The 23,915-nt window shown below is 39.3% G+C and overlaps 22 pseudogenes; all 22 read right to left on the bottom strand.

Annotated features, from left to right (window-relative positions):
• Positions 1-1,342: 1,342 nt before the first annotated feature.
• LOC122340227 lies at positions 1,343-1,462 on the bottom strand (annotated as a pseudogene).
• A 1,485-nt stretch (positions 1,463-2,947) lies between these two features.
• On the bottom strand, positions 2,948-3,066 carry LOC122340244 (annotated as a pseudogene).
• Positions 3,067-5,752: 2,686 nt separating this feature from the next.
• LOC122340218 lies at positions 5,753-5,873 on the bottom strand (annotated as a pseudogene).
• A 3,481-nt stretch (positions 5,874-9,354) lies between these two features.
• On the bottom strand, positions 9,355-9,474 carry LOC122340275 (annotated as a pseudogene).
• Positions 9,475-9,754: 280 nt separating this feature from the next.
• On the bottom strand, positions 9,755-9,874 carry LOC122340245 (annotated as a pseudogene).
• Positions 9,875-10,148: 274 nt separating this feature from the next.
• LOC122340265 lies at positions 10,149-10,269 on the bottom strand (annotated as a pseudogene).
• Positions 10,270-10,544: 275 nt separating this feature from the next.
• Positions 10,545-10,668, bottom strand: LOC122340216 (annotated as a pseudogene).
• A 279-nt stretch (positions 10,669-10,947) lies between these two features.
• On the bottom strand, positions 10,948-11,066 carry LOC122340257 (annotated as a pseudogene).
• A 683-nt stretch (positions 11,067-11,749) lies between these two features.
• On the bottom strand, positions 11,750-11,869 carry LOC122340237 (annotated as a pseudogene).
• Positions 11,870-12,146: 277 nt separating this feature from the next.
• On the bottom strand, positions 12,147-12,264 carry LOC122340256 (annotated as a pseudogene).
• A 674-nt stretch (positions 12,265-12,938) lies between these two features.
• Positions 12,939-13,058, bottom strand: LOC122340228 (annotated as a pseudogene).
• A 275-nt stretch (positions 13,059-13,333) lies between these two features.
• LOC122340203 lies at positions 13,334-13,455 on the bottom strand (annotated as a pseudogene).
• A 672-nt stretch (positions 13,456-14,127) lies between these two features.
• Positions 14,128-14,247, bottom strand: LOC122340246 (annotated as a pseudogene).
• Positions 14,248-14,521: 274 nt separating this feature from the next.
• On the bottom strand, positions 14,522-14,640 carry LOC122340241 (annotated as a pseudogene).
• Positions 14,641-14,912: 272 nt separating this feature from the next.
• On the bottom strand, positions 14,913-15,030 carry LOC122340229 (annotated as a pseudogene).
• Positions 15,031-15,693: 663 nt separating this feature from the next.
• Positions 15,694-15,813, bottom strand: LOC122340243 (annotated as a pseudogene).
• Positions 15,814-16,087: 274 nt separating this feature from the next.
• LOC122340240 lies at positions 16,088-16,207 on the bottom strand (annotated as a pseudogene).
• A 275-nt stretch (positions 16,208-16,482) lies between these two features.
• LOC122340221 lies at positions 16,483-16,599 on the bottom strand (annotated as a pseudogene).
• Positions 16,600-16,876: 277 nt separating this feature from the next.
• On the bottom strand, positions 16,877-16,995 carry LOC122340249 (annotated as a pseudogene).
• A 274-nt stretch (positions 16,996-17,269) lies between these two features.
• LOC122340267 lies at positions 17,270-17,389 on the bottom strand (annotated as a pseudogene).
• Positions 17,390-18,061: 672 nt separating this feature from the next.
• Positions 18,062-18,182, bottom strand: LOC122340268 (annotated as a pseudogene).
• Positions 18,183-18,458: 276 nt separating this feature from the next.
• LOC122340259 lies at positions 18,459-18,578 on the bottom strand (annotated as a pseudogene).
• Positions 18,579-23,915: the final 5,337 nt, after the last annotated feature.

Raw genomic sequence — 23,915 nt, 5'->3', positions numbered from 1 at the left:
AAACTATCTTTAAAGAACAGCTATACTTAAAGACAATTGGATTAAATAAAGCAGTAAGGAAAGCACAGAGCTGAGGTCAAACTTTGGCCACACTAAGGAGACCAGTGTATTGAATAAATAATTGAAAAAACTCAAAACTTACAGCACCTGGTATTCCTATGAGCAGTCTCCCATCCAAGTACTTAACTAGGACAAACTCTGCGTAGCTTCTGAGATCAGAGCAGAATCAGGCGTGAAAACAGGGTGGGATGGCGTGTATGCTAACACCAAACGCCCCTATTTTTAAGGTGAGGCACACTAAGTGCCATTATACTAGATGGGTAATGAATGAAATACAAAAAAATAAAAAAATACTTCAAAATGAGCTACATTAAAGATAAAGAGCATTAGTTAAGTAGTTAAAAACAGTCAAACTCTGTTTAAAGAACAGCTACTTTAAAGGCAATTGAATTAAATAAGCAGTAAGGAAAGCAAAGAGAGCTGGTCAAACTTGCAGCCACACTAAGAGCCAATTGTATTAGATAAGTAGTGAAAAAACTCAAAAACTTACAGCACCACCTGGTATTCCTGGGCAGTCTCCCATCCAAGTACTAGCTTAGGCCCAACTCTGTAATACTGAGATCAGGCCGAGATCAGTGAACGAAGTGGTATGGCCGTGAGCTAATGGCTGCTGCAAAAAGCCCTTTTTAAGGTGGAGCACACTAAGTGCCATTATACTAGATAAGTAATGAATGAAATACAAAAAAAAAACCTTCAAAATGAGCTACATTAAAGATAAGAGCATTAGTTAAGTAGTTAAAAAACAGGTCAAACTCTGTTTTAAAGAACAGCTACTTTAAAGGCAATTGAATTAAATAATGCAGTGAGAGAAAGCAAAGAGCTGGTCAGAGCTTTACAGCCACACTAAGAGGCCAGTGTATTTAGATAAGTAGTGAAAAAACTCAAAAACTTACAGCACCTGGTATTCCTAGGCGGTCTCCCATCAGAAGTACTAACTAGGCCCAACTCTGCTAAACTACTGAGGATCAGACAAGATCAGCATGAACAGGTGGTATGGCCGTGGTAGAAAGCTGCTGCAAAAAGCCCTATTTTGGAGTGAGGCACACTAGAAGTGCCATTATACTAGATAAGTAATGAATGAAATACAAAAAAAATACTTCAAAATGAGCTACATTAAAGATAAGAGCATTAGTTAAGTAGTTAAAAACAGTCAAACTCTGTTTAAAGAAACAGCTACTTTAAAAACAATTGAATTAAATAAGCAGTGAGAAAGCAAAGAGCTGGTCAAACTTTGGCCACACTAAGAGACCAGTGTATTAGATAAGTAGTGAAAAAACTCAAAAACTTACAGCACCTGGTATTCCTAGGCAGTCTCCCATCCAGAGTACTAACTAGGCCCAACTCTGCTTAGCTTCTGAGATCAGACGAGATCAGGGCGTGAACAGGGTGGTATGGCGTAAAAAAAGCTGCTGCAAAAAAGCCCTATTTTAGGTGAGAGCACACTAAATTGCCATTATACTAGATAAGTAATGAATGAAATACAAAAAATACTTCAAAATGAGCTACATTAAAGATAAGAGCATTAGTTAAGTAGTTAAAAACAGTCAAACTCTGTTTAAAGAACAGCTACTTTAAAGACAATTGAATTAAATAAGCCAATGAGGAAAGCAAGAGCTGGTCAAACTTTGGCCACACTAAGAGGCCAGTGTATTAGATAAGTAGTGAAAAAACTCAAAAACTTACAGCTACCTGGTATTTCTAGGCAGTCTCCCATCAAGAAGTACTAACTAGGCCCAACTCTGCCAGCTTCTGAGATCAGGCGAGATCAGGCGTGAACAGAGATGGTATGGCGTCAAGCGCATAGCTGCTGCATAAAAAGCCCCTTTTTTAAGGTGAGGAACACTAAGTGCCATTATACTAGATAAGTAATGAATGAAATACAAAAAATACTTCAAAATGAGCTACATTAAAGATAAGAGCATTAGTTAAGTATTAGTTAAAAACAGTCAAACTCTGTTTAAAGAACAGCTACTTTAAAGGCAATTGAATTCATATAAGCAGTAAAGGGGAAAGCAAAGAGCTGGTCAAACTTTGGCCACACTAAAGGGCCAGTGTATTAGATAAGTAGTGAAAAAACTCAAAACTTACAGCACCTGGGTATTCCTAGACAGTCTCCCATCAGAAGTACTAACTAGGGCCCAACTCTGCTTAGCTTCTGAGATCAGGACGAGATCGAGGCTTGAACAGGAGTGGTATGGCCGTATGCGAGAAAGCTGCTAATAAAAGCCCCTATTTTACAAAGGTGAAGACACACTAAGTGCCATTATATAGATAAGTAATGAATGAAATACAAAAAAATACTTCAAAAAATGAGCTACATTAAAGATAAGAGCATTAGTTAAGTAGTTAAAACAGTCAAACTCTGTTTAAAGAACAGCTACTTTAAAGGCAATTGAATTAAATAAGCAGTAAGGAAAGCAAAGAGCTGGTCAAACTTTGGCCACACACTAAGAGGCCAGTGTATTAGATAAGTAGTGAAAAAAACTCAAAAACACAGCACCTGGTATTTCTAGGCAGTCTCCATCAACAAGCAACTAACTAGGCCCAACTCTAGTAGCTTCTGAGATCAGGTGAGATCAGGCGTGAACAAGGTGTGGTATGGCCCATGTGGCTTCTGCTGCAAAAAGTCCTTATTTTGGAGGTGAGGCACACTAAGTGCCATTATACTAGATAAGTAATGAATGAAATACAAAAAAATACTTTAAAATGAGCTACATTAAAGATAAGAGCATTAGTTAAGTAGTTAAAAACAGTCAAACTCTGTTTAAAGAACAGCTACTTTAAAGGCAATTGAATTAAATAAGCAGTAGGGGAAAGCAAAGAGCTGGTACAAACTTTGGCCACACTGAGAGCCAGTGTATTAGATAAGTAGTGAAAAACTCAAAGAAACTTACAGCGCCTGGTATTCCTAGGCAGTCTACCATCCAAGTACTAACTAGGCCCAACTCTGCTTAGCTTCTGAGATCAGGCGAGATCAGGCGTGAACAGGGTGGTATGGCCGTAAACAAAGCTGCTGCAAAAAGCCCTATTTTTAGGTGAGGCACACTAATTGGCATTATACTAGATAAGTAATGAATGAAATACAAAAAAATACTTCAAAAATGAGCTACATTAAAAAGATAAGAGCATTAGTTAAGTAGTTAAAAACAGTCAAACTATCTTTAAAGAACAGCTACTTTAAAGGCAATTGAATTAAATAAGCAGTGAGAGGAAAAGCAAAGAGCTGGTCAAACTTTGGCCACACACAAAGGGCCAGTGTATTAGATAAGTAGTGAAAAACTCAAAACCTACAGCACCTGGTATTCCTAAGGCAGTCTCCCCATCCAAGTACTAACTAGACCCAACTCTTGTAGCTTCTGAGATCAGGCAATATCAGGTGTGAACAGGGTGTGTGGTATATGGCGTAAGCAAGAAAGCTGCTGCAAAAGCCCCTATTTTAAGGTGAGGCACACTAAAGTGCCATTATACTAGATAAGTAATGAATGAAATACAAAAAAATACTTCAAAATGAGCTACATTAAGATAAGAGCATTAGTTAAGTAGTTAAAAACAGTCAACTCTCTGTTTAAAGAACAGCTACTTTAAAAGGCAATTGAATCCAAAATAAGCAGTAAGGAAAGCAAAGAGCTGGTCAAACTTTGGCCACACTAAGGGCCAGTGTATTAGATAAGTAGTGAAAAACTCAAAAACACTACAGCACCTGGTATTCCTAGGCAGTCTCCCATCCAGAAGTACTAACTAGGCCCAACTCTGCTTAGCGTCTGAGATCAGGCGAGATCAGCGGCGTGAACAGGGTGAAGTATGGCCGTAAGCGAAACTGCTGCAAAAAGCCCCCTATTTTAAGGTGAAGGCACACTAAGTGCCATTATACTAGATAAGTAATGAATGAAATACAAAAAAATACTTCAAAATGGGCTACATTAAAGATAAGAACATTAGTTAAGTAGTTAAAACAGTCAAACTCTGTTTAAGAGAATTAGCTACTTTAAAGGCAATTGAATTAAATAAGCAGTAAGGGAAAGCAAAGAAGCTGGTCAAACTTTGGCCACACTAAGGGCCAGTGTATTAGATAAGTAGTGAAAAAACTCCAAACTTACAGCACACTGGTATTCCTAGAGCAGTCTCCCATCCAAATACTAACTAGGCCCAACTCTGCTTGAAAACTTCTGGAGATCAGGCGAGATCAAACGTGAACAGGGTGGTATGGCGTAGCGTAGCTGCTGCAAAAGCCCCCTATTTTAAGGTGGGGCACACTAAGTGCCATTATACTAGATAAGTAATGAATGAAATACAAAAAAAATACTTCAAAATGAGCTACATTAAAGATAAGAGCATTAGTTAAGTAGTTAAAAACAGTCAAACTCTGTTTAAAGAACAGCTACTTTTAAAAGGCAATTGAATTAAATAAGCAGTAAAGGGAAAGCAAGAGCTGGTCAAACTTTGGCCACACTAAGGGCCAGTGTATTAGATGAGTAGTGAAAAACTCAAAACTTACAGCACCTGGTATTTATAGGCAGTCTCATCCAAGTACTAACTAGGCCCAACTCTGCTTAGCTTCTGAGATCAGAGGCGAGATCAGGCGTGAACAGGGTGGTATGGCCGTGTAGCTGCTGCAAAGCCCTATTTTAAGGTGGGAGCACACTAAGTGCCATTATACTAGATAAGTAATGAATGATACAAAAAATACTTCAAAATGAGCTACATTAAAGATAAGGCATTAGTTAAGTAGTTAAAAACAGTCAAACTCTGTTTAAAGAACAGCTACTTTGAGAGCAATTGGATTAAATAAGCAGTAAGGGAAAGCAAGAAGCTGGTCAAACTTTGGCCACACTAAGAATAGCCAGTGTATTAGATAAAGAAGTGAAAAAAACTCCAAAACTTACAGCACCTGGTATTCTAGGCAGTCTCCCATCCAAGTACTAACTAGGCCCAACTCTGGCAAGCATATGAGATCAGGCAGAGATCAGGCGTGAACAGGGGTGGTATGGCCGTAACAAAAGCTGCTGCAAAAAGCCCCTATTTTTAAGTGGGGAGCACACTAAGTGCCATTATACTAGATAAGTAATGAATGAAATACAAAAAAAATACTTCAAAATGAGCTACATTAAAGATAAGAGCATTAGTTAAGTAGTTAAAACAGTCAAACTCTGTTTAAAAGAACAGCTACTTTAAAGAGCAATTGCAATTGAAATATAAGCAGTAAGAGAAAGCAAAGAGCTGGTCAAACTTTGGCCACCACTAAGAGGCCAGTGTATTAGATGAAAGTAGTGAAAAAACTCAAAAGCGTACAGCACCTGGTATTCCTAGGCAGTCATCCATCCAAGTACTAACTAGGCCCAACTCTTAACTTAGCTTCTAAGATCAGACGAGATCAGGCGTGAACAGGGCAGTATTGGTATGGGCGTAAGCAAAAGCTGCTACAAAAAGCCCCTATTTTAAAGGTGAGGCACACTAAGTGCCATTATACTAGATAATGTAATGGAATGAAATACAAAAAAATACTTCAAAATGAGCTACATTGAGAAAGATAAGAGCATTAGTTAAGTAGTTAAAAACAGTCAAACTCTGTTTAAAGAACAGCTACTTTTAAAGGCAATTGAATTAAATAAGCAGTAAGGAAAGCAAGAGAGCTGGTCAAACTTTGGCCACACTAAGGGCCAGTGTATTAGATAAGTAATTGAAAAAACTCAAAAACTTACAGCACCTGGTATTCCTAGGCAGTCTCCCATCCAAGTACTAACTAGGCCCAACTCTGTAGCTTCTGAGATCAGGCGAGATCAGGCGTGAACAGAGTGGGTGGTATGGCCGTAAGCGAAAGCTGCTGCAAAAAACCCCTATTTTAGGGTGAGGCACACTAAGTGCCATTATACTAGATAAGTAATGAATGAAATGCAAAAAATACTTCAAAATAAACTACATTAAAGATAAGAGCATTAGTTAAGTAGTTAAAAACAGTCAAACTCTGTTTAAAAGAACAGCTACTTTAAAGGCAATTGAATTAAATAAGCAGTAAGGGAGAAGCAAGAGCTGTGGTCAAACTTTGGCCACACTAAGAACCCAGTGTATTAGATAAGTAGTGAAAAAACTCAAAACTTACAGCACACCTGTTATTCTAGGCAGTCTCCCATCCAAGTACTAACTAGGGCCAACTCTGCTTACTTCTGAGATCAGGCGAGATCAGGCGTGAACAGGGTGGTATGTGCGTAAATGAGAAAGCTGCTGCCAAAAGCCCCTATTTTAAGAACAGAGGCACACTAAGTGCCATTATACTAGATAAGTAATGAATGAAATACAAAAAATACTTCAAAATGAGCTACATTAAAGATAAGAGCATTAGTTAAGTAGTTAAAAACAGTCAAACTCTGTTTAAAGAACAGCTACTTTAAAAGGCAATTGAGATTAAATAAGCAGTAAGGGGAAAGCAAAGAGCTGGTCAAACTTTGGCCACACTAAGTGCCAGTGTATTAGATAAATAGTGAAAAAACTCAAAAACTTACTGCACCTGGTATTCCCTAGGCAGTCTCCCATCCAGAAGTACTAACTAGGCCCAACTCTGTAGCTTCTGAGATCAGGCGAGATCAGGCGTGAACAGGGGTGGTATGGCCGTGGCGAAAGCTGCTGCAAAAAGCCCCTATTTTATGGTGAGGCACACTAAGTGCCATTATACTAGATAAGTAATGAATGAAATACAAAAAAATACTTCAAAATATGAGCTACATTAAAAATAAGAGCATTAGTTAAGTAGTTAAAAACAGTCAAACTCTGTTTAAGAACAGCTACTTTAAGGCAATTGAATTAAATAAGCAGTAAGGGGGAAAGCAAAGAAGCTACAGGTCAAACTTTGGCCACACTAAGAGACCAGTGTATTAGATAAGTAGTGAAAAAACTCAAAAACTTACAGCACCTGGTATTCCTAGGCAGTCTCCCATCCAAGTACTAACTGGAGGCCCAACTCTGCTTAGCTTCTGAGATCCAGACGAGATCAGGCGTGAGTGACAGAAGGTGGGATGGCCGTGTAGCTGCTGCAAAAGCCCCTATTTTAGGTGAGGCACACTAAGTGCCATTATACTAGATAAGTAATGAATGAAATACAAAAAATACTTCAAAATGAGCTACATTAAAGATAAGAGCATTAGTTAAGTAGTTAAAAACAGTCAAACTCTGTTTAAAGAACAGCTACTTTAAAGGCAATTTGAATTAAATAAATAAGCAGTAAGGGAAAGCAAAGCAAGCTGGTCAAACTTTGGCCACACTAAGGGCCAGTGTATTAGATGAGTAGTGAAAAAACTCAAAACTTACAGCACCTGGTATTCCTAGGCAGTCTCCCATCCAAGTACTAACTAGGCCCAACTCTGCTGTAACTTCTGAGATCCAGGCGAGAGATCAGGCGTGAACAGAATTGGGATGGCCGTGGTGAAAGCTGCTGCAAAAGCCCCCTATTTTAAGGTGAGGGCACACTAAGTGCCATTATACTAGATAAGTAATGAATGAAATACAAAAAAATACTTCAAATGAGCTACATTAAAAGATAGAGCATTAGTTAAGTAGTTAAAAACAGTCAAACTCTGTTTAAAGAACAGCTACTTTAAAGAGCAATTGAATTAAATAAGCAGTAGAGAAAGCAAAGAGCTGGTCAAACTTTGGCCACACTAAGGGCCAGTGTATTAGATAAGTAAGTAGTGAAAAAACTCAAAACACAGCACCTGGTATTCCTAGGCAGTCTCCCATCCAAGTACTAACTAGGCCCAACTCTTAAGCAGCTTCTGAGATCAGAGCGAGATCAGAAGGCGTGAACAGGGTGGGATGGCGTGGCAGCTTCTGCAAAAGCCCCTATTTTAAGGTGAGGCACTAAGTGCCATTATACTAGATAAGTAATGAATGGAAATACAAAAAATACTTCAAAAATGAGCTACATTAAAGATAAGAGCATTAGTTAAGTAGTTAAAAAACAGTCAAACTCTGTTTAAGAGAACAGCTACTTTAAAGGCAATTGAATTAAATAAGCAGTAAGGAAAGCAAAGAGCTGGTCAAACTTTAGCCACACTAAGGGCCAGTGTATTAGATAAGTAGTGAAAAAACTCAAAACTTACAGCACCTGGTATTCCTAGGCAGTCTCCCATCCAGAAGTACTAACTAGGCCCAACTCTGCTTAGCTACAGGATCAGAGCCGAGATCAGTGTGAACAGGGAGTGGCATGGCCATGGCGAGCTAGCTGCTGCAAAAGCCCCCTATTTTTAAGGTGAGGCACACTAAGTGCCATTATACTAGATAAGTAATGAATGAAATACAAAAAATACTTCAAAATGAGCTACATTAAAGATATGAGCATTAGTTAAGTGATTAAAACAGTCAAACTCTGTTTAAAGAACAGCTACTTTAAAGACGATTGGATTAAAATAAGCGAAGTAAGGGAAAGCAAAGAGCTGGTCAAACTTTGGCCACACTAAAGGCCAGTGTATTAGATGAGTGGTGAAAAACTCAAAAACTTACAGCACACCTGGTATTCTAGGCAGTCTCCCCATCCAACAGAAGTACTAACTAGGCCCAACTCTGTAACTACCCAGATCAGGCGAGATCAGGCGTATGAACAGGGTGGTATGGCCGTAAGCGAAAGCTGCTGCAAAAGCCCCCCTATTTTAAGGTGAGGCACACTCAGTTACATTATACTAGATAAGTAATGAATGAAATACAAAAAATACTTCAAAATGAGCTACATTAAAGATAAGAGCATTAGTTAAGTAGTTCAAAAACAGTCAAACTCTGTTTTTAAAGAACAGCTACTTTAAGGCAATTGAATTAAATAAGCAGTAATAGAAAGCAAAGCAAGCTGGTTAAACTTTGGCCACACTAAGGAGCCAGTGTATTAGATAAAGTAGTGAAAAAACTCAAAACAATTACAACACCACTGGTATTCCTAGGCAGTCTCCCCATCAAGTACTAACTAGGCCTAACTCTGCTTAGCTTCTGAGATCAGGCCCGAGATCAGGCGTGAACAGGGTGGGATGGCAGCACCAGCAAGCTGCTGCAAAAGCCCCTATTTTAAGGGTGAGGCACACTAAGTGCCATTATACTAGATAAGTAATGAATGAAATACAAAAAAATACTTCAAAATGAGCTACACATTAAAGATAGAGCATTAGTTAAGTAGTTAAAAACAGTCAAACTCTGTTTAAGAGAACAGCTACTTTAAAGGCAATTGGATTAAATAAGCAGTAAGGAAAGCAAAAGAGCTGGTCAAACTTTGCAGCCACACTAAGAGACCAGTGTATTAGATAAGTAGTGAAAAAACTCAAAAACTTACAGCACCTGGTATTCCTAGGCAGTCTCCATCCAAGTACTAACCTAGGCCCAACTCTGCTTAGCTTCTGAGATCAGACGAGATCAGGCGTGAACAGGGTGGATATGGCCGTAAGCAAAAGCTTGCTGCAAAAAGCCCCTATTTTAGGGTGAAGGCACACTAGAGTGCCATTATACTAGATAAGTAATGAATGAAATACAAAAAAATACTTCAAAAATGAGCTACATTAAAGATAAGAGCATTAGTTAAAGTGATTTAAAACAGTCAAACTCTGTTTAAGAACAGCTACTTTAAAGGCAATTGAATTAAATAAGCAGTAAGGGAAAGCAAAAGAGCTGGGTCAAACTTTGGCCACACTAAGGGCCAGTGTATTAGATAAGTAGTGAAAAAACTCAAAACTTACAGCACCTGGTATTCCTAGGCAGTCTCCCATCCAAGTACTAACTAGGCCCAACTCTGCTTAACTTCTGAGATCAGACGAGATCAGGCGTGAACAGGGGTGGTATGGCCAGAAGCTCAAAGCTGCTGCAAAAGCCCCCTATTTTAAGGTGAGGCACACTAAAGTGCCATTATACTAGATAAGTAATGAATGAAATACAAAAAATACTTCAAAATGAGCTACATTAAAGATAAGAGCATTAGTTAAGTAGTTAAAAACAGTCAAACTCTGTTTAAAGAACAGCTACTTAAAGGCAATTGAATTAAATAAGCAGTAAAGGAAAGCAAAGAGCTGGTCAAACTTTGGCCACACTAAGAGGCCAGTGTATTAGATAAGTAGTGAAAAACTCAAAACTTACAGCACCTGGTATTCCTAGGCAGTCTCCCATCCAAGTACTAACTAGGCCCAACTCTGCTTAGCTTCTGAGATCAGAGCCGAGATCAGGCGTGAACAGGGTGGGATGGCCGTAAAGCTAAAGCTGCTGCAAAAGCCCCCTATTTTTAAGGTGAGGCACACTAAGTGCCATTATACTAGATAAGTAATGAATGAAATACAAAAAAATACTTCAAAATGAGCTACATTAAAGATAAGAGCATTAGTTAAGTAGTTAAAAACAGTCAAACTCTGTTTAAAGAACAGCTACTTTAAAGGCAATTGAATTAAATAAACAGTAAGGGAAAGCAAAGAGCTGGTCAAACTTTGGCCACACTAAGGGCCAGTGTATTAGATAAGTAGTGAAAAACTCAAAACTTACAGCACCTGGTATTCCTAGGCAGTCTCCCATCCAAGTACTAACTAGGCCCAACTCTGCTTAGCTTCTTGAGATCAGGCGAGATCAGGCGTGAACAGAGATTGTGGTATGGCCGTTAGCAAAAGCTGCTGCAAAAAGCCCCCTATTTTAAGGTGAGGCACACTAAGTGCCATTATACTAGATAAGTAATGAATGAATACAAAAAATACTTCCAAAATGAGCTACATTAAAGATAAGAGCATTAGTTAAGTAGTTAAAACAGTCAAACTCTGTTTAAAGAACAGCTACTTTAAAGGCAATTGAATTAAATAAGCAGTAAGGGAAAGCAAAGAAGAGCTGGTCAAACTTTGGCCACACTAAGGGCCAGTGTATTAGATAAGTAGTGAAAAAACTCAAAACTTTGTACAGCACCTGGTATTCCTAGGCAGTCTCCCATCCAAGTACTAACTAGGCCCAACTCTGCTTAGCTTCTGAGATCAGACGAGATCAGGAGTGAACAGGGTGGTATGGCCGTGTTTCTAAAGCTGCTGCAAAAGCCCCTATTTTTAAGGTGAGGCACACTAAGTGCCATTATACTAGATAAGTAATGAATGAAATACAAAAAATACTTCAAAATGAGCTACATTAAAGATACAGGCAAGAGCATTAGTTAAGTAGTTAAAAACAGTCAAACTCTGTTTAAAGAAAGAACAGCTACTTTAAAGGCAATTGAATTAAATAAGCAGTAAGGGAAAGCAAAGAGCTGGTCAAACTTTGCCACACTAAGGGCCAGTGTATTAGATAAGTAGTGAAAAAACTCAAAAACTTACAGCACCTGGTATTCCTAGGCAGTCTCCCATCCAAGTACTAACTAGGCCCAACTCTGTAGCTTCTGAGATCAGGCGAGATCAGGCGTGAACAGGAGTGTATGGCATGGCCGTAAGCTTAAAGCTGCTGCAAAGCCCCCTATTTTAAGGTGAGGCACACTAAGTTGCCATTATACTAGATAAGTAATGAATGAAATACAAAAAATACTTCAAAATGAGCTACATTAAAGATATAGAGCATTAGTTAAGTAGTTAAAAACAGTCAAACTCTGTTTAAAGAACAGCTACTTTAAAGGCAATTGAATTAAATAAGCAGTAAAAGGAAAGCAAAGAGCTGGTCAAACTTTGGCCACACTAAGAGGCCAGTGTATTAGATAAGTAGTGAAAAAACTCAAAACTTACAGCACCTGGTATTCCTAGGCAGTCTCCCATCCAAGTACTAACTAGGCCCAACTCTGCTTAGCTTCTGAGATCAGATGAGATCAGGCGTGAACAGGGGTGGTATGGCCGTAAGCAAAAGCTGCTACAAAAAGCCCCTATTTTTAAGGTGAGGCACACTAGTGCCATTATACTAGATAAGTAATGAATGAAATACAAAAAAATACTTCAAAATGAGCTACATTAAAAGATAAGAGCATTAGTTAAGTAGTTAAAAACAGTCAAACTCTGTTTAAAGAACAGCTACTTTAAAGGCAATTGAATTAAATAAGCAGTAAGTGGGAAAGCAAAGAGCTGGTCAAACTTTGCCCACACTAAGGGCCAGTGTATTAGATAAGTAGTGAAAAACTCAAAAACTTACAGCACCTGGTATTCTAGGCAGTCTCCCATCCAAGTACTAACTAGGCCCAACTCTGCTTAGCTTCTGAGATCAGACGAGATCAGGCGTGAACAGGGTGGTATGGCCGTAGCTTAAAGCTGCTGCAAAAGCCCCTATTTTAGGTGAGGCACACTAAGTGCCATTATACTAGATAAGTAATGAATGAAATACAAAAAAAATACTTCAAAATGAGCTACATTAAAGATAAGAGCATTAGTTAAGTAGTTAAAAACAGTCAAACTATCTTTAAAGAACAGCTACTTTAAAGGCAATTGAATTAAATAAGCAGTAAGGAAAGCAAAGAGCTGGTCAAACTTTGTACACTAAGGGCCAGTGTATTAGATAAGTAGTGAAAAAACTCAAAAACTTACAGCACCTGGTATTCCTAGGCAGTCTCCCATCCAAGTACTAACTAGGCCCAACTCTGCACAAAGCTTCTGAGATCGGGCGAGATCAGAGGCGTGAACAGGGTTGGATGGCGTGCGTAAAGCTGCTGCAAAAAGCCCCTATTTTAAGGTGAGGCACACTAAGTGCCATTATACTAGATAAGTAATGAATGAAATACAAAAAAATACTTCAAAATGAGCTACATTAAAGATAAGAGCATTAGTTAAGTAGTTAAAAAAACAGTCAAACTATCTTTAAAGAACAGCTACTTTTAAAGGCAAGGCAATTGAATTAAATAAGCAGTAAGGGAAAGCAAAGAGCTGGTCAAACTTTGGCCACACTAAGGCCAGTGTATTAGATAAGTAGTGAAAAAACTCAAAAACTTACAGCACCTGGTATTCCTAGGCAGTCTCCCCATCCAAGTACTAACTAGGCCAAACTCTGCTTAGCTTCTGAGATCAGGCGAGATCAGGCGTGAACAGGGTGGGATGGCCGTAGTTTAAAGCTGCTGCAAAAGCCCCTATTTTAAGGTGAGGCACATTAAGTGCCATTATACTAGATAAGTAATGAATGAAATACAAAAAAATACTTCAAAATGAGCTACATTAAAGATAAGAGCATTAGTTAAGTAGTTAAAAACAGTCAAACTCTGTTTAAAGAACAGCTACTTTAAAGGCAATTGAATTAAATAAGCAGTAAGGGAAAGCAAAGAGCTGGTCAAACTTTGGCCACACTAAAGGGCCAGTGTATTAGATAAGTAGTGTGAAAAACTCAAAACTTACAGCACCTGAGTATTCCTAGGCAGTCTCTCATCCAAGTACTAACTAGGCCCAACTCTGCTTAGCTTCTGAGATCCAGACGAGATCAGGCGTGAACAGGGGTGGTATGGCCATAAGCTAAAGCTGCTGCAAAAAGCCCCTTTTTTAAGGTGAGGCACACTAAGTGCCATTATACTAGATAAGTAATGAATGAAATACAAAAAATACTTCAAAATGAGCTACATTAAAGATAAGAGCATTAGTTAAGTAGTTAAAAACAGTCAAACTCTGTTTAAAGAACAGCTACTTTAAAGGCAATTGAATTAAATAAGCAGTAAAGGAAAGCAAAGAGTTTAGCTGGTCAAACTTTGGCCACACTAAGGGCCAGTGTATTAGATAAGTGGTGAAAAACTCAAAAACTTACAGCACCTGGTATTCCTAGGCAGTCTCCCATCCAAGTACTAACTAGGCCCAACTCTGCTAAGCTTCTGAGATCAGACTGTGAGATCAGGCGTGAACAGGGTGGACATGGCCGTGTTTAAAGCTGCTGCAAAAGCCCCTATTTTTAGGTGAGGCACACTAAGTGTCATTATACTAGATAAGTAATGAATGAAATACAAAAAAATACTTCAAAATGAGCTACATTAAAGATAAGAGCATTAGTTAAGTAGTTAAAACAGTCAAACTCTGTTTAAAGAACAGCTACTGAAAGGCAATTGAATTAAATAAGCAGTAAGGGAAAGCAAAGAGCTGGTCAAACTTTGGCCACACTAAGGGCCAGTGCATTAGATAAGTAGTAGAAAAACTCAAAAACTTACAGTACCTGGTATTCCTAGGCAGTCTCCCATCCAAGTACTAACTAGGCCCAACTCTGCTTAGCTTCTGAGATCAGGCCGAGATCAGGCGTGAACAGGGTGGGATGGCCGTAAGCAAAACTGGTGCAAAAAAGCCCCCTATTTTAAGGTGAGGTACACTAAGTGCCATTATACTAGATAAGTAATGAATGAAATACAAAAAATACTTCAAAATGAGCTACATTAAAGATAAGAGCATTAGTTAAGTAGTTTAAAACAGTCAAACTCTGTTTAAAGAACAGCTACTTTAAAGGCAATTGAATTAAATAAGCAGTAAGGAAAGCAAAGAGCTGGTCAAACTTTGGCCACACTAAGGGCCAGTGTATTAGATAAGTAGTGAAAAAACTCAAAAACTTACAGCACCTGGTATTCCTAGGCAGTCTCCCATCCAAGTACTAACTAGGCCCAACTCTGCTTAGCTTCTGAGATCAGACGAGATCAGGCGTGAACAGGGTGGTATGGCCGTAGCGAAAGCTGCTGCAAAAACCCCCTTTTTTAAGGTGAGGCACACTAAGTGCCATTATACTAGATAAGTAATGAATGAAATACAAAAAAATACTTCAAAATGAGCTACATTAAAGATAAGAGCATTAGTTAAGTAGTTAAAAACAGTCAAACTATCTTTAAAGAACAGCTACTTTAAAGGCAATTGAATTAAATAAGCAGTAAGGAAAAGCAAAGAGCTGGTCAAACTTTGGCCACACTAAGGGCCAGTGTATTAGATAAGTAGTGAAAAACTCAAAACTTACAGCACCTGGTATTCCTAGGCAGTCTCCCATCCAAGTACTAACTCGGCCCAACTCTGCTTAGCTTCTGAGATCAGGCGAGATCAGGCGTGAACAGGGTGGTATGTTCCGTGTTGAAAGCTGCTGCAAAAGCCCCCTATTTTAAGGTGAGGCACACTAAGTGCCATTATACTAAATAAGTAATGAATGAAATACAAAAAATACTTCAAAATGAGCTACATTAAAGATAAGGCATTAGTTAAGTAGTTAAAAACAGTCAAACTCTGTTTAAAGAACAGCTACTTTAAAGGCAATTGAATTAAATAAGCAGTAAGGGAAAGCAAAGAGCTGGTCAAACTTTGGCCACACTAAAGGCCAGTGTATTAGATAAGTAGTGAAAAAAACTCAAAACTTACAGCACCTGGTATTCCTAGGCAGTCTCACATCCAAGTACTAACTAGGCCCAACTCTGTAGCTTCTGAGATCAGACGAGATCAGGCGTGAACAGGTGTCACGATAAGCGTGGCAGCTGCTGCAAAAGCCCCTATTTTAAGGTGAGGCACACTAAGTGTCATTATACTAGATAAGTAATGAATGAAATACAAAAAAATACTTCAAAATGAGCTACATTAAAGATAAGAGCATTAGTTAAGTAGTTAAAACAGTCAAACTCTGTTTAAAGAACAGCTACTTTAAAGACAATTGAATTAAATAAGCAGTAAGGGAAAGCAAAGAGCTGGTCAAACTTTGGCCACACTAAAGGGCCAGTGTATTAGATAAGTAGTGAAAAAACTCAAAAACTTACAGCACCTGGTATTCCTAGGCAGTCTCCCATCCAAGTACTAACTAGGCCCAACTCTGCTTAGCTTCTGAGATCAGACGAGATCAGGCGTGAACAGGGTGAGTATGGCCGTTAGCAAAAGCTGCTGCAAAAAGCCCCTATTTTTGGGTGAGGCACACTAAGTGCCATTATACTAGATAAGTAATGAATGAAATACAAAAAAATACTTCAAAATGAGCTACATTAAAGATAAGAGCATTAGTTAAGTAGTTAGAAACAGTCAAACTCTGTTTAAAGAACAGCTACTTTAAAGGCAATTGAATTAAATAAGCAGTAAGGGAAAGCAAAGAGCTGGTCAAACTTTGGCCACACTAAGGGCCAGTGTATTAGATAAGTAGTGAAAAACTCAAAAACTTACAGCACCTGGTATTCCTAGGCAGTCTCCCATCCAAGTACTAACTAGGCCCAACTCTGCTTAGCTTCTGAGATCAGAGCGAGATCAGGCGTGAACAGGGTGGGATGGCCGTAAGCTAAAGCTGCTACCAAAAAGCCCCCTATTTTAAGGTGAGGCACACTAAGTGCCATTATACTAGATAAGTAATGAATGAAATACAAAAAAATACTTCAAAATGAGCTACATTAAAGATAAGAGCATTAATTAAGTAGTTAAAAACAGTCAAACTCTGTTTAAAGAACAGCTACTTTAAAGGCAATTGAATTAAATAAGCAGTAAGGAAAGCAAAGAGCTGGTCAAACTTTGGCCACACTAAGGGCCAGTGTATTAGATAAGTAGTGAAAAAACTCAAAACTTACAGCACCTGATATTCCTAGGCAGTCTCCCATCCAAGTACTAACTAGGCCCAACTCTGTAGCTTCTGAGATCAGGCGAGATCAGGCGTGAACAGGGTGGTATGTCCGTAAGCCGAAAGCTGCTGCAAAAAAGCCCTATTTTAAGGTGAGGCACAGTAAGTGCCATTATACTAAATAAGTAATGAATGAAATACAAAAAATACTTCAAAATGAGCTACATTAAAGATAAGAGCATTAGTTAAGTAGTTAAAAACAGTCAAACTCTGTTTAAAGAACAGCTACTTTAAAAAGGCAATTGAATTAAATAAGCAGTAAGGGAAAGCAAAGAGCTGGTCAAACTTTGGCCACACTAAGGGCCAGTGTATTAGATAAGTAGTGAAAAAACTCAAAGACTTACAGCACCTGGTATTCCTAGGCAGTCTCCCATCCAAGTACTAACTAGGCCCAACTCTGCTTAGCTTCTGAGATCAGACGAGATCAGGCGTGAACAGGGTGGGATGGCCGTAAGCAAAAGCTGCTGCAAAAGCCCCTATTTTAAGGTGAGGCACACTAAGTGTCATTATACTAGATAAGTAATGAATGAAATACAAAAAAATACTTCAAAATGAGCTACATTAAAGATAAGAGCATTAGTTAAGTAGTTAAAAACAGTCAAACTCTGTTTAAAGAACAGCTACTTTAAAGGCAATTGAATTAAATAAGCAGTAAAGGGAAAGCAAAGAGCTGGTCAAACTTTGGCCACACTAAGGGCCAGTGTATTAGATAAGTAGTGAAAAAACTCAAAACTTACAGCACCTGGTATTTCTAGGCAGTCTCCCATCCAAGTACTAACTAGGCCCAACTCTGCTTTAGCTTCTGAGATCAGGCGAGATCAGGCGTGAACAGGGTGGTATGGCCGTAAGCAAAAGCTGCTGCAAAAGCCCTATTTTAAGGTGAGGCACACTAAAATTGCCATTATACTAGATAAGTAATGAATGAAATACAAAAAAAAATACTTCCAAAATGAGCTACATTAAAGATAAGAGCATTAGTTAAGTAGTTAAAAACAGTCAAACTCTGTTTAAAGAACAGCTACTTTAAAGGCAATTGAATTAAATAAGCAGTAAGGGAAAGCAAAGAGCTGGTCAAACTTTGGCCACACTAAGGGCCAGTGTATTAGATAAGTAGTGAAAAAACTCAAAACTTACAGCACCTGGTATTCCTAGGCAGTCTCCCATCCAAGTACTAACTAGGCCCAACTCTGCTTAGCTTCTGAGATCAGGCGAGATCAGGCGTGAACAGGTGTGGTATGTCCAAGCGAAAGCTGCTGCAAAAAGCCCCTATTTTAAGGTAGAGGCACACTAAGTGCCATTATACTAGATAAGTAATGAATGAAATACAAAAAAATACTTCAAAATGAGCTACATTAAAGATAAGAGCATTAGTTAAGTAGTTAAAAACAGTCAAACTCTGTTTAAAGAACAGCTACTTTAAAGGCAATTGAATTAAATAAGCAGTAAGGGGAAAGCAAAGAGCTGGTCAAACTTTGGCCACACTAAGGGCCAGTGTATTAGATAAGTAGTGAAAAAACTTAAAAACTTACAGCACCTGGTATTCCTAGGCAGTCTCCCATCCAAGTACTAACTAGGCCCAACTCTGCTTTTAGCTTCTGAGATCAGGCGAGATCAGGCGTGAACAGGGTGGTATGGCCGTAAAGCGAAAGCTGCTGCACAAAAAGCCCCTATTTTAAGGTGAGGCACACTAAGTGCCATTATACTAGATAAGTAATGAATGAAATACAAAAAAATACTTCAAAATGAGCTACATTAAAGATAAGAGCATTAGTTAAGTAGTTAAAAACAGTCAAACTATCTTTAAGAACAGCTACTTTAAAGGCAATTGAATTAAATAAGCAGTAAGGGAAAGCAAGAGCTGGTCAAACTTTGGCCACACTAAGAGCCAGTGTATTAGATAAGTAGTGAAAAAACTCAAAAACTTACAGCACCTGGTATTCCTAGGCAGTCTCCATCCAAGTACTAACTAGGCCCAACTCTGCTTAGCTTCTGAGATCAGAAACGAGATCAGGCGTGAACAGGGTGGGATGGCCGTAAGCGAAAGCTGCTGCAAAAAGCCCCTATTTTAAGGTGAGGCACACTAAAGTGTCATTATACTAGATAAGTAATGAATGAAATACAAAAAAATGCTTCAAAATGAGCTACATTAAAGATAAGAGCATTAGTTAAGTAGTTAAAAACAGTCAAACTCTGTTTAAAGAACAGCTACTTTAAAGGCAATTGAATTAAATAAGCAGTAAGTCAAGGCAAGGCAAGTTTATTTATATAGCACATTTCATACACAATGGTAATTCAAAGTGCTTTACAAAAGAGGAAATAAAATAATTACAAGATTTAAATAACAATAAAAAGAAATTAAAATAAAATAAAAACACTGATTTAAGATAAATTGAATTTAAAGCAAAAGAGATTGATTTAAAACAGTTTAAAATAAAAGAAGCAAAGTAGCACAGTTCGGACGCAGCACAGTGCTCATTCTGTAAATGCACAACTAAACAGATGAGTTTTGAGTCTGGATTTAAAAAGTGACTAATGTTTCAGCACATCTGATCTCTTCAGGAAGCTGGTTCCAGATGCGAGCAGCATAATAACTAAAAGCAGATTCTCCTTGTTTGGTGTGAACCTTTGGTATTTCTAACTGACTTGATCCTAGTGATCTGAGTGGTCTGTTAGGTGTATAAATAGTGATCATATCTGCAATGCATTTAGGTCCTAGTCCATTGAGTGATTTATAAACGAGTAAAAGTGCTTTAAAATCAATTCTAAATGTCACTGGAAGCCAGTGTAAGGACCTGAGGATTGGTGTGATGTGCTTTGATTTTCTGGTTCGAGTCAGGATCCTGGCAGCAGCGTTCTGGATGAGCTGCAGCTGTCTGATGGTCTTTTGGGAAGGCCAGTGGGAGACCATTACAATAGTCCACCCTGCTGGTGATGAAGGCATGGACTAGTTTCTCCAGGTCTTGCCTGGGCACAAAGCATCTTATTCTTGCAATATTTTTTTAGGTGATAGTACGCTGATTTAGTCACTGCTTTGACATGACAGCTGAAACTAAGGTCGGTCTCTAGAATCACACCAAGATTCTTGACTTGCCTTTTGGTTGTTTGACCCCTTGAGTTAAGGTATGCATTCACCTTGTGAACTTCATCTTTATTTCCAAATGCAATGACCTCAGTTTTCTCCTTGTTTAACTGAAGAAAATTTTGGCACATCAACTGTTGAAGATTTCATCAATGCATTGGCAGAGTGATTCAATGGGGCTGTAGTCATTTGGAGATAAAGCTAGAAGTAAATCTGTGTGTCGTCAGCATAGCTGTGATAGGCAATTTGATTCTTTCTCATTATTTGACTTAGTAGGAGCATATACAGGCTAAACAAGAGCGGCGCAAGAATTGAGCCTTGTGGGACTCCGCATGTCATGGGCGTCCACTTAGACCTATGCTCTCCTATACTCACATAATAACCCCTCCCCTCTAAATATGACCTGAACCAGTTTAGAGCCATTCCAGAAAGCCCGACCCAGTTTTCCAGTCTGTCTAGAAGAATGTTATGATCGACAGTGTCAAGCGCAGCACTAAGATCTAGTAGTACCAGCACTGATATTTTACCAGAATCAGAGTTTAGCGAATATCATTTATTATCTTAACTAACGCTGTCTCTGTGCTGTAGGTGCGGTCTGAAACCAGATTGAAAATTATCCAGATAACCATTTGAGTTCAAGTAGCTGTTCAGCTGATTCAGAACTACCTTTTCAATGATCTTGCCTATGACCGGAAGATTTGATATCGGTCTATAGTTACTCAATATACTGTTATCAAGATTTCTCTTTTTCAGGAGGGCTTAACAACCGCAGTTTTCAGGGCGTTTGGAAAAGTCCCAGAAAGAAGTGATGTGTTCACCACTTCTAAGATGTCAGCTTTTAAACAGTCAAACACGCTTTTAAGAAAGGATGTGGGGAGTGTGTCAAGACAGCAGGTTGAGGATTTTAGGTGCTGTATTACTTCCTCCAAAGTTTTGCTATCAATTGCTTCAAGAACACACATAGTGACTCCTTTTTGAGATTGTGGTTGAATCTGACATATCTCTACATCATCTGATGTTTTAATTGCCTTTCTGATATTTTCGATCTTCTCAGAAAGAATGAGGCAAACCCATTGCATTTGCTGTCAGAAAGCATTTCACTGGGAATCTGACTTGGGGGTTTGTCAGTCTCTCAACCGTAGCAAAAGAGTGCGGGTGTTGTTCAGGTTACTATTTATAAGGTTTGAGAAAAACTTCTGTCGTGCTGTGGCTAATTCCACATTAAAAGCATGCAGGCTGTCTTTATAGATGCTATAGTGGATTTCAAGTTTTGTCTTCCGCCCGTCCGCTCAGCCTTTCTGCATTGCCTTTTCATGATCTGCACTGCTGTTGATTTTTTCTCAACATGACTTTTGTCTGCCAGTCTTCTTACTGACTTTCACAGGTGCAATGTCATCCATGACATTCTTAACTTTTGAGTCAAAGGACTCTAGGAGAAGATCAAGATGAGTCGGCAGAAATGCTTGGCATTGAAGAAACAGCCTTCATAAATAGCACACTTGTGTTCTCATTAATGCATCTCTTTCTGACAGTGACAGATCTGGATTCAGTGGTAGCAGAGATCAATATATCAAAGAAAATACAGAAGTGATCAGACAGTGCTACATCCTTGAGTAACAATGGACAGAAAGCTGTAAACCCTTACTAATGAGTAAATCTAGCGTGTGCCCATGGTGATGTGTAGGTCCATGCACATGCTGAATCAGCTCAAAAGTGTTTAAAACGAGTTACAAATTCTTTTGTAGTTTTGATTTCTGCATTTTCTATGTGGATATTAAAATCCTGCAATCACAAAACAGTCAAATTCTGAACAAATCATTGATAACAATTCTGTGAACTCTTCAACAAAGGCTGGAGAATATTTTGGAGGCCTGTAAATAATGATAAACAGGATGCGTGGAGCACCTTTCAACACAATCCCTAGATATTCAAATGACAAGTACTGACCAAATGACACTTGTCTGCACTGAAAGACATCTTTAAAGAGAGCAGTAACCCCACCCCTCTCTTGTCAACTCTGCAAACATTCATATAAGTGAAGTTGGGAGGGGCTGTTTCATTGAGCACTGTTGCACTGCAGCTTTCTTCAAGCCATGTTTCATTTAGAAACATAAAATCTAGATTGTTTGTAATTATTAAATCATTGATCACAAATGATTTGTTTTTAGTGATCGAACATTTAATAATGCTAGCTTGATGGTAGTACTTTTGTTTCTATAGAAGTCTGAGTTTGTTGTCTAATGGGCATGAGATTAGATTTGTCAGTTTATGCATGTAGAGAAGGCCTTAGACTTTCTATCCTGTAATAAGGCGGAGATAGTGAGAGACACACTGGGTTCCGCTTGTTTTCTAAACATCCTGGAAGTTTTTGCTGTAGTCGCGGGGACCGAAACACATCACTGAGAGCTGTTATCAGTTGTTTTGCTTTACCAGCTGCAGATGGAGGAGGATGGCCTGGCGTTGTCATGGCGGCGAAGAGAGCTCTCGCTGGAGGAGGCGAGCTGGGCCCAGCGGCCTTGGAGGCGGTGGTGCCCGCCGTTTTGTAGTTGATAACTGGGGGCTCGCAGCAAAGGAGTGGGAGAGTCTGGTTTTAGCCACCAGTTCCTCCATTTTTGTGAGAAGCTGAGAAGTGGCGATGCTTGAGAGAGGATAATGTCTCTGGTAAACAGAGCATTGGTGTTTCAGTGGCAGAATTATGCTGTCCTGGCTTCCTGGCTGATTACCAGAGAGTCGTCCTTCGGCTCTGAGTCCTGGAGCCGTTGTTGTGCGTCACATTGTGTCTGTGATGGGCTCTGCGGGCAGGGCTCAACCGTGATAGTGTCCACAGACAGTGCTTGTTGTGGCTCTGTGGTGTTTTCAGTGTCCTTGTGGGATGTGTCGACCAGATGATGACTCTGAGGCTGATATGAAGTCCTGTCGTCATCCATACTTTGTCCAGGGTGTGTGTGCCATTCATGTTGAGTGGACTGGCACACTCTGCTGATGGATGGCGGAGTGAAAAATAGATGTTGTCCTTTAACACTCTCGCACCAAGTTTGTTTGGGTGAAGGCCATCCAGTTTAAACAGTTGTCTGTGTCCCCAGAACAGATTGAAGTTGTCGATGAAGTTGACTCCTTTTTGACTGCAGGTTCTTTGTAGCCAAGTATTCAGTCCAAGCAACCGTGAAAACATGTTTGTTCCCCTTGCTGGGAGTGGTCCACTGATGAACGACTGGACTTCAACTCTTTGAAGTGTTTCGATAAGTTCACTGAAGTCCCTCTTCAGGAGTTCTGATTGCTCCTTACAGATGTCATTCTTCCCCACATGGATGATGACTCGTTTTGCAGTCTTGTGCTTCATTAGAACGTTCTGAAGTCCATAGTTTACATCAGAGGCGGTCGCTTGAGGAAAGCAGCATGTAGTTGTCGTTCTGCTCCTGACGTTTCTGATAATGGAGTCTCCGACTATCAGAGTTCTGGGCTCGGCTTCTCTGTGATCTGAGCGCCGCTGTCTGCTCGACCTTGAGCGCCTGTTTGTAGCGGTGTTAGCTACTGGCTGATATGACTCCTGCTCAGTCACTTCGGGGGATTCCTCACCCAAATTCGTTAAAGATTCAAATCTGTTCTCGAGCTGTACAGGGGGTGGTAAAATACCAGTTTTTCAAGCCTTCTCATGGCCATGTCTGGGGTAGATGATGCCACAGCGGCAATATGAGATACTCGTGACAGTCTGATGTCTCGAGTGCCTTTGGGTCTCGCTCCCTGTCTTTGCCACTGGTTGTGTGTTGATCAGCTTTGGCTTGATTCGCTACATTTGTATACTGTCGAGATTGATTCGATTCACAGGACTCACCGGCTGTGGGCTGGGAGTCCGTGATGATCTGCTGTGTGATCTGCTTGTTTTGGGAGTCCAGCAAGTAACTTTGTTTCAAGAGCCACAATCCTTTGTAGCAGTCTGTGGCAGTTTGTGCAGCAAGTAGATTCCAGAAGAGGCATTTTCTTTCTTGTTTGTTGAAAATAGGAAGCTGTGTTTTCCGTCTCGGAATGTAAGCTGCTAGTAGCGGGAGGCGAATAATCTAGTTCTTCGTAGTAGCTATTATTGCAATCCGAAAGTTTTGCCAAATATGTGTTGTTTGAGCACTGTGCTATATGCTGAAGTTAAAACTTAGTAAAATCAGAAAAAAGTAGATAAAAGTAGATAAAAAGAAGCAAAGCGCGGGCAGTAAGCAAGAGCGTCGAACAGTCATAAGCCGGAAGCAGAGCTCTTTGCTTTCCCTTACTGCTTTTAATTCAATTGCCTTTAAAGTAGCTGTTCTTT

The sequence above is a fragment of the Puntigrus tetrazona genome, unplaced genomic scaffold (assembly GCF_018831695.1).
Source record: "Puntigrus tetrazona isolate hp1 unplaced genomic scaffold, ASM1883169v1 S000001001, whole genome shotgun sequence".
Taxonomy (NCBI): domain Eukaryota; kingdom Metazoa; phylum Chordata; class Actinopteri; order Cypriniformes; family Cyprinidae; genus Puntigrus; species Puntigrus tetrazona.
This window is presented reverse-complemented; position numbering and strand designations above follow the sequence as displayed.